A 13,235-nucleotide genomic window follows, 5' to 3' on the forward strand; every position below is an offset into this window, starting at 1 on the left:
GCTCCAGTTGAGTGGGTCAACTAACGCCTAAGACGCCCAGTTCGATTGGAATTTTAGATAAACAACAAATAATTTCATAGTATGTCTGCCTGACCCGCAGGAAAAAAACGAATTGCAGTCTCAGAAACCCACAGGGGGCAATTCTACCCTGTCCTATGAGTCGCAATTGACTCGATGGCAGTGAGTTTGGTTTTGCATACAAGCCCGGACCCTCCTGCAATAAGTAGATTCTGAATCATAGCGACCCTCCGGAGGATTTTTGAGGTTGTAAGTCTTCACCTGACCGCATGACCTCCTCTTTCTCCTTCGGAGTTTCTGTGTACCCTGCAGTGAGCAGCCTGGCGCATCGCCAGCTCCGCCCTATATTTTTTAGTATAAGCACATTCACATATATTGCAATGAAAAATATTCGTTTCTCTGAAACTCAAATTTAACTGCCCATCCAACAGATAGGTGAGAGAGAGAGAGAGAAAGAGAGAGAGAATGTCCAAACTCCTTAGAGTTTATTCTAAAGCAAAGCAACGCCCCAGGACTGAGTAGAACTGCCCTGGAACCTTTCCAGGCTCTGGATGGTTATGTGTTGGGCTGCAAACCACATGGTCAGGAATTGGAGAGCGTTGCGGTCTCTGGAACGCACAGGGCCAGTCCTACCCTGTCCTGTAGAGCTACAGTCTCCTGTGGCAGTGAGTTTGGTTTGGGGTTTGTCTTTCCCAAACACTCTACTGGGGAGTGGCTGCAAATACTGACCTTTTTGGTAAAGAGTGCTCTAAATAATGGATCACCAGCGTCCCCGTTTGTAATTTGTGTGCTCGCAAACATACATGTATGCACGTATACATGTGTTGTTTTTCACATGTTGAGTCCATTCCAACTCATGCAAAGAGAAAGCTCACTGCCAACCAATTGATTTCAACTCGGAGCGACCCTACAGGACAAAGTGGCTTGCCCCCAAAAGGTTTCTGATCGGTATTCTGATATTGAGGTTGTTGGTGGTGGTTGAGTGCTGTCCTGTCCCTGCCCATTCCCTCATCCTCTGTCGCCCTCGTTTTCGATGACCTACTGTTCCAAGCATGATAATATCTGATATGTATTTCTGATCTGTCTCATAAATAACCAATACGCATGTTTATTTGAGGAATGCTGGTGGTGTCGTGGTTACAAGTGGGGCTGTGATCCGCATGGCCGGTAGTTCGAAACTACCTCAGGAGAAAGAATGGGCTTTCTACTCCCGTAAACAGTTACAACCTCAGAAACCCACAGGGGTGGTGATAAGTAGGCACTGCCTCAATGCCAGGGAGAGATTTCTTTTTGGTGAAATCTGGAGCTATATGCGCTGCTTCGCCCTTATCACTCGCTGGCCCCTGCTCGGATCCCCACTCACTACTATTGAGTTGATTCTCAGTCTTAGCGTCCAGAAACCCTGGAAGAAACAAGCTCCCCCCAGGCTCCGCCCCGCGCGATGGCAGACAGCAAACGAATCCTTGGCCCCCAAGTCTTTCCCCAGCGCCCCTGCCTGCTTTGTGAACCCTCGCCCGCTCTGAGGCTGCTTGAAGCAACCACCCTCCCCGACACGTTCACCCACTCGGTCGTCGGTCTCGTGGCCCGGCAGCCCACCACGTTGCTCATGCGCTCGACCCCTAACACTCATCACTGGATCCTGCGCTCCCAAAAGGCAAGAGCTAGCCTGGGTGTTCCTCACGGCGAGCCCGGAGTCTGCTCGCCACTGAGGATGCGCCCCGCAGTGCCCCTGGGATGGATGAGCAGACATCGGCGGGGCGCTGTGAGGAGTGGCCAAGGTGAACGTGCAAAAGGTTCCGCTCAGAACTGGAGGGCTTTGACCCCGACTGGAGGCAACCAGGCTCTTTCCACCACCCCGCCTTCCTCCGCACGCATGCATCTTTAAGCCTAGGAAGCAGTTATTGTGTTGTGCTTAGGGACCCTGAGTCAGTGCCAACCAAGGACGATCCTAGGAGGCCTGGCGCTGCAGGTAAGCGCTGGATTGCTAACAGCAAGGTTAACAGTTCAAACCCACCAGCTGCTCCCAGCCAGAAAGGCGAGACTTTTGACAAAGATCCACAGCCCTGGAAACCCTAGATAAGGTGCCACTGTGAGTCAGCATCTTACGGTGGGTGGGGCAGCAACATTAAACACTGCCCACACCGCCCATCGTGGCTGTTTGAACCCATTGTTACAGCAAGTGTGTCCATCCATCTCTCTGAGGGTCTTCCTCTTTTATTTTTTATTTTTTGGCAAACCCTCTACCAAGCATGATGTCCTTTCCCACAGACCGACCTCTCCATCCGAAGTCCGTGAGGCAAAGTCTCCCCACCACCCTCTCTTCCAAGGAGCCTTCCGACTGCCCTTGTGAAGCAGAGTTGTTACTTCTGTCCAAACCCAATTCCGACTTGGAGCAGCTCTATAAAGGGTGTGCCAGACTGTATGTACATGTTCACAGGCGTGGAGAGCAGAGAGAGCCTCCTCTTCCACAAAGCGGCTGGTGGGGTTTGAATCCTCCACCCAGTCTTTAGTTAGCTGCACCCGGGGAACTAGAGAGTGCCCCCAGGGCCGCCTGGCCCCATTGTTCACCAACACAATTCAAATGCATCCACCTCCTTCTTCCCGGCCCAGCTTTTCCCCTGCTTATGAGACTGTGGCAATGACCGGAGCTGGAGTGTCGCACACTTCAGCCTTCCGGATTGTGAGTTTGCCTTTTAACACCTCCATTGGCGCTGTGGTGGATTACCTGTTGGGCTGTCCTGTAGGTTAACCGGGAGTTGGAATCCAGGGCAGTGCATTTGGTTTTTTATTTTCCTCAAGGCAGTAATATGTCGTTTGATTTCTCCATCCTGCTTCCACAGGGAGCGGTGATTGTGGATCCAAGTGAAAGGGAATCCCTGACACCTTCCATCTTTCCTCCCTTTCATCCTGTCGAAGCAAATGGGCTCCTTTCTGTAGGTTGAAGTGTAATCCAGATTGAAGGCTGTGATCTTTGATCTTCATGGATCTTTGATCTTCATTAATCAAGGCTTCAAGTCCTCTTTATTTTTGGCCAGCCACCTGTGTCATCTGCACATCACAGATCGTTAAGGAGCTTGCCTCTGATCGTGATGCCTGGGTAGTCATCCAAAGAAGCTGGAAGGGACATGAATCACAGTTAACAGAAAGGTTGGCCTCTTCAGGAAGTAGCACCTATCCCCAAACCAATAGCATTGAAGGATGACGTTCAAGCCGCCCTGAAGACATCGGTGGAAAATAAGGGTCCGGAAATTATCCGAATGCCCTTGGAGATATTTCAACAAACGATCGCAACGCCGGGGGCACTCACTCATCTATACCAAGAAACTTGCAAGACAGCGATTGTCTGGAAAAGAGCTCTATACACACATTGTGAGTAAGCCTAGGAAAGGTGATGTAACAGAATGCAGAAATGGTCCAACTCTATCATTCGTATTACACACAAGCAAACTTTTGCTGCAGACAATTAAAAAAAAAAGATGGCAACCATGCACCAACCGGGAACCTCCTAAAATTCATGCCAGATTCAGAAGAGGACTTGCAATAAGGGTGATCATTGCTGATGCCTGGTGATCTCACCAGGGAATACCAGAAAGGATTATTTGCTGCCAGTACAGGGCATGGTGTGACTGTTGAGCATAAACTATGGATAAGAGGGTGAAGAATAGGAATCCAGACATTTCCTTGTGCTCCCTGGAAAGGGTCTGTAGTCCCAGACAGTCCTAGGAACAGAGCAAGGGTCTGTTTCCTGCCTTACAATCGGGAAAGGTGTGTGGAGGGTATCTTCGCACGGTACTTATTCAATGTGTATGCTTAGCAAATAGTCTGAGGAGCGAATAGTAGGTGTACAAGAAAGGCGTTCGTTCGAAAGTTGCGCAGGTGGGGTTCCTAGGCCAAAGCCTGGTGGACAAAGCGGGCTGGCTCTCCGCACCACGGGGCGGGGTAACAGCACAGCCCTTCCCTGTATGACGGTCAGCCTAGGAGACCTCAAATCGAGGCGAACAGGGGAGTGCGCGGAAGGTAGGATCCCAAGGTTGCGAGCCGAGCCGCTCCGAGCTCGCCGAGTTAACAGGTGCCTGTGGGAATGGCAGATGGAGATGGGGGGTGGCGGGGCGGCCCCCGGACGCCGCGGGTCCCACCGAGCCGCAGGTGTCGCCAGCCCGAGAGTTCCCCCGCCTGCGTGAAGGTGGGTCTTTTCCAAGGGAACGTTCTCAGACACTCGTGCGCCCCCATTCAAACCCAGAGCCGAATCCAACCCCTGGTCCCTGGTAGCAGTGTTCCGGGAATGGAGCAAGGTGCGGGAGTGACCCGAGTGCTCGCATCTGGAGCCATTCTCTCGGGAGTAGTCGCACCCAAGGCACCCCCACCCACCACCCCAGATCCGCCAGGCCGGGCGGGGCTCGGGTGCGGCGCGCTCGGTGCCCGGTCCTGGGCGGAGGAGCGCCGTTAGCGCCTTCAGATGCCAGCGGCTCCAGGGCCTCCCGCCCAGTGCAGGAGTCCAGCCTTATACCCCGAGTTCTGGTCCAGCGGGCACCCCGGGTGGGTCTGTGGCGGGGGCACAGGGGGGGCACTTCCCTACCCTTCCCTTCCGGGCCCAGTGCCCCCAAGGCAGGGCTAGGGCTGGCACAATGGGGGACATGAGGCGTCGGCGCAGGTGGGCGTCCTGGAGGCGGATCGTCACCCAACTGAGCCCAAGGCCTCCGGAGGCTTCGGTCGCCCGGGCGCTGAGTGGGCGTCCCTGTCCCTGTCCGGTCCTGGGCCCGGCGCGCACTCTGGCCCACTCGCGGGAGGCCCCGTCCCGGGCCCGGAGTGCGCAGGGCACCCGGCCGAGGCTCGGCTGGGCAGTGCGCGCCAGCCGCGGCGGGAAAGGGGCGGCCCGGCGCCGGAACCCCACTTGGCAGAGGCCAGCTGCGGGGGCGGGGCGCGAGGAGGGAGCCGGGGCCCGGGCTCCGCCGCCGCCCGATCCCGCCTCCCGCGCGACCAAGCCCGCGCCGCCTTCCCGCCGGCAGCCTCGAAAGGCGCTAAGGCCGCGCCGCCCCGCCCGCGCCCCCTCCCGGTGCCCATATAACCCGCGCGCCCGCCGCCCTGCCTCCCGTCCGCCGGCGCGCGCCCGCCGCTCGCGCCCGAGCCTCCCGCCCGCAGGCCGGCACCCAGGCGGGAGCCGAACCGGCCCACGCCAGGCCGCTGGGCGCTGAGCCCTCGGCTCCGGCTCCGGCTCCGACTGCACCAGGTAGGCACCGCAGGGCCGCTGGGCGGCGGCGGGGCTCGCGCCTCCGCAGCCGGGGAAGGGGCGCGGGAGCCCGGGCTCGAGCTGGGAGAGCAGGTGTCTCGGGGCCCTTGAGGGAGTGGGCCAGAGCCGAACCCCGAGTTGGCGGGCAGAAGCGGCCCTCCTGGCACCCTTTTCCAGCTCAGCCTCCAAGGGGTGGCCTGCGTGCGGTCCCCAGCAGAGGTCACTTGGGGTGGGTCGAGGATGGGGCTGGAAGTTCGGCGCTGAGCCCATCATAGGCAAACTCCTCCCTGCCCGGCGCCCTCTCCCTCTGCCCCAAGAGAGCTGTGCCAATCTGGAGCCGCGCCTCCACTCTCTCCCCCGCCCCCCCCCAGACCGAGGAGACTTAGGTCATCTCTGGATGGGGAGAGCATCAGGGCTTGGACCACTTAGCTGGACCAGTGGTGCCGGTTGCCATAGAGGTGGCTAGCTGCTGCAATTCCAGGTTTGCTTGTAGTCGCCTGATTTAGAGTCACTTCCACAGATTCTGTTCAGCATGCAGGCCAGGTGGAGGAAGAGGGGCAGAGCCCACCCTGGCTTGCCTGGAGATACTTTCTGGCCCTGCACCCATTCCTCCTGCCCTCTGGGATGTTCCTTTTTTCATTTGGGCCCCTGGGAGCTATTCTTACCTTCTTCCTCAGCTTGCATTTTTGTCTGGCCATTAAGGAGATATACATGTCCACTGCGTACATGTCAACACAAATGGATTGATGACAGGTAGATAGACCTTGAATTCTTCAACTAGCAAAGTTTCCGGGGAGACCAGGGCCTGGGGAACTTCTGATTCAGGGCTCTTCTGCCTTTCTAATGTGATGTGGTCTCTTTATTCAATACCTGGGCATTTGGATGGTTGGGCAGCCCAAAGGGTTTGTGTGCGCCACTGATAACCTGAAGGTGGGTGGTTCAAAGCCACCCTCAGCAGCTGGAATTCAGAAAGGCCTGTTGATTTGGACCTGCTTCCCTTAGGATGGAAGCCCAGAGGAGTTCCACTCTGTGGCACCCCCAGGGGTTGTCCTGAGCTGAAATCTACTCAATGCTTGAAATGTGCTTGGTTTTTTGCGGGGGAGGTGTCGGTGGGTGGGCCAAGGGGAGGCACCCACCAAGTGGGGACAGTTTGCACTCATTAAAGGGTGTTAACCCACAGTGTTTTGTTTGTTGTTGTCTCTGCTACGCTATTGTTGTGAGCCTATTTAGCCTTCATAATTAGCGGTGGTGGGGGGAGGGGTACAAGGAAACCAATTACATCCCACTTTGGTGTCTTCACTCAAGAAAAGCCACCAACTTTTGGTTTATCCAGGACACGGTTTCCAAAAAGAGACCAAAAAAATTTAAGACATTGCATCCAAACCCAAAGGGAAGGAAGTTCTGTGACATACACATTTGGGGATTGTGCACGCCGTTGGAAACATACAATAAAACCTGAGATGTCAGAGCACAGGGCGCTCTGATACAGGGCACCAGAGACTGTGGAGCAGATGCTCAGGAGCTTCAGCAGTGGACTTCGGGTCGATGCTGAAGGCAAGCCCGAGGAGCCTGAGTGTAAAGACTGAGCTGCCAGCAGGGAATATCTGTGCAATGGATACAGGGCCCTTGCCCCTTGCCTTGTGACCCAGCTGCTGAAGTCTACAGAGGAGAGGCTAAAAAGAGTAACATAAACCAAACTCCCAGCCATTGAGTCAATTCCAACTCCTAGTGACCCTAGAGGGCAGAGTAGAACTTGCCCAGGTAGGTTTCCTACATATAGCAGACAGCCTCGTCTTTCTTTCTTGGAATAGCTGGTGGTTTCGAACTGCCGCCCTTTGTGATTAGCACCCCAATGTGTACCCTATGGAGGCACAGGCCCAAGGAGAAGTCAGTCTGGCTCACCAGGTAGATGTGGAAGCCAGAGGGCTGGATTCAAGTTCCTTCTCTGCTGACTAACCACACTACAAGTTACGAACCCACTCTGAGCCGCAGTTTAGCTCTCTGTAAAGTGTGGGTCCTGTGATTGAGGAATGGGAGAGCAGTTCTGAAGGTGGGATATGCCAAGTGCTGACTGGGGTGTCTGTATCCACTGAGCTGTCTAAAAAGTGGCAAGGACCACTGATGTCCCTAGGTGCTGATCCAGACACAAGAATGGGCATGTTCCCCTGTAGGGAAGGTGACATTCCCTGGTACCAATAACCTCCTCAAATGGGGAGAAGGGGAGTGGCACAGGCAGAAGCTGCTGGCATCTGTTTGGGGGCCAGAGTGAGTAGCTGGGCCCTGTGGCCTCTGCTTTGACTTTATTTATAGAGCATGGCCTACCCGTGCCCCAGAATGCACCTCTAACCTGGAGCACATGGGAAGAAGCTGGGTCAGTACTGAGAGGACAGAGAGAGGCTGAGGACTTAGAGCAGCAAGACAGATCCTGCCTCTGGGGAGGTCCTTCCAAGGACAGGGTCATCCACCCTGCAAAGCCCAACCCCCAATGCCGAGACCCTTTAGTACAGTTCTTCATGTTGTGGTGAGCCCCCAACCATAATATTATTTTCGTTGCCACTTCATCACTGTAATTTTGCTACAGTTATGAATTGGGGGACCCCCGTGAAAGAGACGGTCGACCCTCCCATAGGGTGAGACCCACAGGTTGAGAACCACTGCCTCAAGTCAAGCCACCGCAGGCTGCCATGGGCCGACCAAAAAGAAGCTGCATGTTCAGGAACAGTCCCGGGCCACTCACTTCAAGGGAAATGTAACATTTAATTACAGAAATGACACTGCATAGCTAATGCACCGCATGCAAAACACCCCAAACAGCCTTCACCTGGCACTTATTCCAATGAGTCACCCCAAAAGTGGGTGGGGAGAAGAGAGCGTTTCTATGTGAGCTCTAAGCTCAAATTGTACCCGTACGCCATTTTCAAATGATCCCGCTTCAGACAGCAAACAGCAACCAACAGAGAGAAAGAGAATGAACAGGAGGAGACGGGCAGAAGCTGGGTGGAGTGACCTCAGACCTTCCAGTGTCCCTTTAATGTGAATGTTTAAAAATTTTTAATCATGTTATTGAGGGCTCTTGCAATTCTTATTAGAATCCATACATCAGTTGCATCCGGCATATTTGTTCCTGTGTTGCCATCATTCTTTTCTGGACAGTTACTTTCTAGGGAGCCCTTCTGGGGCTGCGATGAAGACTTTATGGCGGGCCAGTTTGACCAGCAACACGTTGAGGAATAACCTAGCCCGTCTGAATAACCCAACGTCCCACTCCAGTTTCCTTCAAAGAAATATACGGAGGACGGCTGCCGCTAGCAAGATCCATTTGTGTGTAACTAAAACAAGCACTTGTGTGTTGCCGAGTGGGGGGGGGGCACATCTTTCATCGATTAAATAGGACTCCTGGATTATGCAGAGGAATTTTATCTCGATTTATGTACAAACCTCTGGAGCTCTTGGGGGTCTAAGTGAAGGAGGGGTGACTCCAAGGTCGGCTCTGAGCGGAACTCTTTCCTGGAGGAGGCTGACACCTCAGAACTTCGTTGACATTGTCGCAGAGTCTAAGTCCCTCCAGGATTTCTCCGCAGAGGCTCGAGCAGCAAGGACCTAACTGTCATGCAAATTTTGTTTTAAACGATTGTTGGTAAGAGCCACGGAGTTGGTGCCTACTGGCAGCAACCTTAGGTGGACCGGAAGGAACACCGCCGGTCCCGGTCCTGTCCCGGTCCTGTACCATCCCCACAGTTGTCCTGTCGTCCGTTGGCTGTAGTGTGGTGACTTGCGCTGGGAGCCCTGTTGCTGGTGCCAGCAGGGTCACCCAAAGCGAGCAGCTTCAGGTGCTTTCAGACCAAGAACAGACAACGACAAAGGGCATGAGCCGCCCACCTCTGAGGAATTAGTCGCTGGAAACCTTACGGTTTTTTTTAAAGGATTATGCAAACCGTGTACCAACATAATTGATTTTCTCTGTAATCTTATTGTGTAGGTTCAGGGAAGCTCCGTAGGTGACCCCCTGGGGTCACGATTTCCCCTCTTTTTCAACCGAGGGAAAACAGCAAACTGAAGTGGCCCTATTTGGAGAGCTGGGGGGAGACGGCTCACCCGGCGGCTTAATGCGCTCCCCTCCCCCCCACCTCACATTCACACTTGCAGTATCCTGGGGAACTGGTGCCCCCCACCCCCGCCAAAAAAAACAGATTCTGAAATTTCCATTCCTGTGCTCGCTTGGATCCTCAGCTCCCATCCTCAGAATTTGGGGGAGCCCCAGGGAGGACCAGTCCAAAGGATGATGGAAATCTGCTCTCCACACTGCTGAGTGTGGAGGCTGCAGCCTGGTGGGAGGGGGTGGGCTGGGCAGAGGGACACGAAAGCTCCAGAGGCAATGCCAGGGAGCCGGAGAGTGCTGCTGGGATGGAGAGGGAGGGGCACAGGGGCGGGCACTGGAGGGACTCAGCGGCCAACTCCCCAAAGAGAGAGCTCTGTCGGTGGTAAGGCTGCTTGGAGTTGCTTGGGAGCAGGCATGGCAGAGAGGCTGACTTCCCACCGCCTCCTCCTGCCCCTCCCTCTGTAGTTTGGCTGCAAGGACCCGTCATAGCCCCGCTGGCAGTAGTAGCTTTGTACCCATGGGGAGGTGTCTGTGCTCAGCAGATGGGGACACAGCCAGTGGGCTTTGGAATACACTCAGCGTGGGGCCCTAAGGGTTATACACTCTGTATACTTGGGCAGAGAGAGGATTGAGCTGGGGCAGGGGGCTGTAGGCTGAGACCTGGGCGGGCAGTCCTGGACTTCCTTATCTGTGACATGTCCCCTGGGAGTTAGGAGACCTTGTCACCGCTGGCCACTTGGGTGAGCTCACACGTGAAGACTCCCTCTCGGAGGAGCAGTGGGGAAAGACGCTGGGAAGGCTGATGTCACCCCACCTCCCTCCCCCTATCCTCCCACCAGGGTGCAGGTGCCTGAGGTCCTCTTACCTTTGTGACCTGCCTCTGTCTTGCGGGAAAGGATGCCAGCCCCTCCCCCACACGCAGACAGCTGGCCCCTAACTCCCCGGGGCTCTGCCGCTGGCCCCTGGGGCTGTGGTAGGGGCGGGGCTCTAAATGCTCACCTGCTGCTGCGAGGTGCCAGGCTGGGTGGCAGCCCCACTTGAGGGAGTTCTGGCTGGAGGCAGAGGAGCTCCGAGGTGGGTGAGGAGGTCCCCCCTCTCACTCCACCCACACATGGCTTCTGGGGTTCAGAGGAACTTTGTGGGGACACATCCTTCGGAACTCAGGAGGGCTCCCTTTTGCAGCTACTTGGCTACTGCGCTCACCGCACCCCTCAGGGGTTGCCCAGGCAGGTGGGCTGGGAGTGGTTGGGATGGGGAGAGAAGCAGCCACAGGTTCCAGCGAAGGTCCTGCACCCTGAGAGATGGGGTGGGGGGCAGGCAACAGGGGGTCTTGCTCCTGCAAAGGGACTGCAGTCCTCGCTGGCTGCAGCCTGGCCGTCTAAGAGCAAGGGCTGAGTGGGCCACTAGGCGCGTGTGTTCCCTGGCCCAGGCGAGGACCGACTGGGCCCGGCTGCTCCAATCAAAGAATCAAACCCAATGGGTCATCTTCCCGGGCAGCTGGGTCTGCTATTCAGATGCGAATTGAGAAGCTGGCTGGGAGCTTTCTAATCTGCTGAGACCCACTGACCTCCCCTCAGAGCCAGGCCTCTCCCTTTGCTTCTCAGGGCGGCCAGCAGGCGTGCGGGCCGCGGTCAGTGGCTGTCAACAAAACCTCATAATTAGATGAGTCTGCCGTCACTTTTCTGTAGGCGTGAGGCATGCTCAGGCTTGCTTCTGCTTCTTAATTTTTGAGTAGGGCTGGCTCCTGGGCTAATTACTTGGCAGTAATGAGGGAGGAGGGAGCACATCGCGAACGCTTTCCAGAGCCTTGCGTTGGAAACTGCAAATTAAAAACAATACGGGAGGCCTCCGCAAACAGGAAGCTGATGGGCGACCAAGATGGAAATAATGAATTCGGATAAAAATAGCAAAATCGGCGGCTGGCAGACGGAGGCCAATGTCATCCCAAGAGCATCGCTGCATCCCTGCTTGGTCACCTGCTTGTTTGCAACGATGTTGGGAAAATGAGAGCTGGTCGGGTCTTGACCCTTTCCCTGTGGTGGATTCCCATCTGCTCCCAGTGGACCTGCTGGACAGTGTAGATGCCCGTGGGTAGCCTGTCCAGGGATGCCAACCTCGCCTTTCTCCACCAGCCTTAAAAAAAGAAACCATTTTATTAGGGCTCATACAACTCTTTTTACAATCCGTACATACATCATTTGTGTCCAGCAAGTTTGTACATATGTTGCCATCATCATTCTCAAAACACCCACTCTCCACCTGAGCCCCTGGCATCAGCTCCTCATTTTCTCCTCCCTCCCCGCTCCCCACTCCCCTCCACCACCCTTTTCCTTAGTGATTGAGTGCTTAACCACTGAGCAGCCTGGCCTCCTCGGGTAGATTAAGTCATTTATATAAAATGCATTAAAAAAAAGACCCTGCTGGAATTATATGATCCCACAGTCGTTTATCCTCAATCAAAATGTACCCCATCCCTACTCTGTCTTGGCTTTGTTCTAATTAAGACCCATTGTATTTTGTTTATCCTCGATTTAAAAAATACTCCCTCAAGTGACCCACCATCACAGGTACCTCTGGGGGTGGGGGAGGACTGGGGGGTGGGGGTGACACAGCCCTCCCTTGCTGAAGGGGTCTGCCCTCTTGAAATGCAGTATCAACCCTGCCTGAGAGACCCAAGCCCAAACTCCCTGACTGAGTGGGACCTGAATCAGTTCCAATTCATAGCCCTGGTCATCGCACTGCATCACGATCCTCTAGCACAGGACAGCACCGCCTCTGTGGGTTGGCAAGACAGTCAGTCTTTGCAGGAGAAGCAGGCCGCTCCCTGGAAGAGGGCTGAGGGGCAGACCTAGAAGTTAGCAGCCCAGGACGTAATCCAGTCCGCACCCGGGTTGCTACGGCACGCACAGGTTTATTCCTCACAGAGTGGCTGCGGACGGATTCTCTCAGAAGCCCACCTGGCTTCATCCTGTTAAGGTGCCTTCAAAAACGGGGTCCCATCAAAAGGACTTCCGAGGGGATCTGCTGGGCCAGGTCAATTCACGGCAGAAAGACCCACTCAGAAGGTTATAAGCCAGACTCGCAGCCATTGAGTGGATGCTGACTCATATCAACCCCCTGGGGGCTACCCAGACCATAACTATTTATGGGAGTAGAAAGCCCAGTCTTTTCCCATGGAGTTGCTGGTGGTTTTGAACTGCTGATCATGAGGATAGCAGCCCAGCGTGTGACCGCTAGGCTACTCTCAGAAGGTGATGGTGTTCTGTAGAATCCCAGGATTAAGGACAATCAGCAGGGCTCCTTAGGAAGAAGTTGGAAGACAATGGGAGAAGGCATTGATGAGGAAATGGTCGGGAAAGTTTCACTGAGGAATTTTGTCCATGTCCCCTCCCCCATAACAAGGCAGCTGCTCTTTCTTAGAGGGGAGTAAGGGCCCGCAGTCTGGTGAGATTTCTGCTGGGAAACCTGACCATCCACCCCCTTCACCAGATAGCCCCGAGCCTGCCCTTTTCAGACGGGTTTTTGTTTTCCAAATTCAAAAGTCTGAAGAGCAAGACTTGAATCCCTGAAGGATTCCAGAGCACCTTGTGGACGGTCAAGTGCACAGTCAGACTTCTTTGGGGAAGGGTGACCCTCCACTGACCTACTGCCAGTGAGACAATTCTGACCCATGATGACCCTGCAGGGCAGAGTAGCCCGCCCCTCGGGGTCTCTGCGGCTGTAGACCCATCATGTCAGGGGTGAAGGTCTCGCCTTTCTCCTGCAGAGCTGTGGTTAGCAGCCCGACGCTGAGTGCACAGACCTAGATGGAGGACAGGCCCAGGAACAATAGCTTCGTTTTGTTTGTTTTCCTTCAGAAGTTGATCGCCAGGCCTTTCTTCCAAGGCACCT

The sequence above is a fragment of the Tenrec ecaudatus genome, chromosome 1 (assembly GCF_050624435.1).
Source record: "Tenrec ecaudatus isolate mTenEca1 chromosome 1, mTenEca1.hap1, whole genome shotgun sequence".
Classification (NCBI taxonomy): Eukaryota; Metazoa; Chordata; class Mammalia; order Afrosoricida; family Tenrecidae; genus Tenrec; species Tenrec ecaudatus.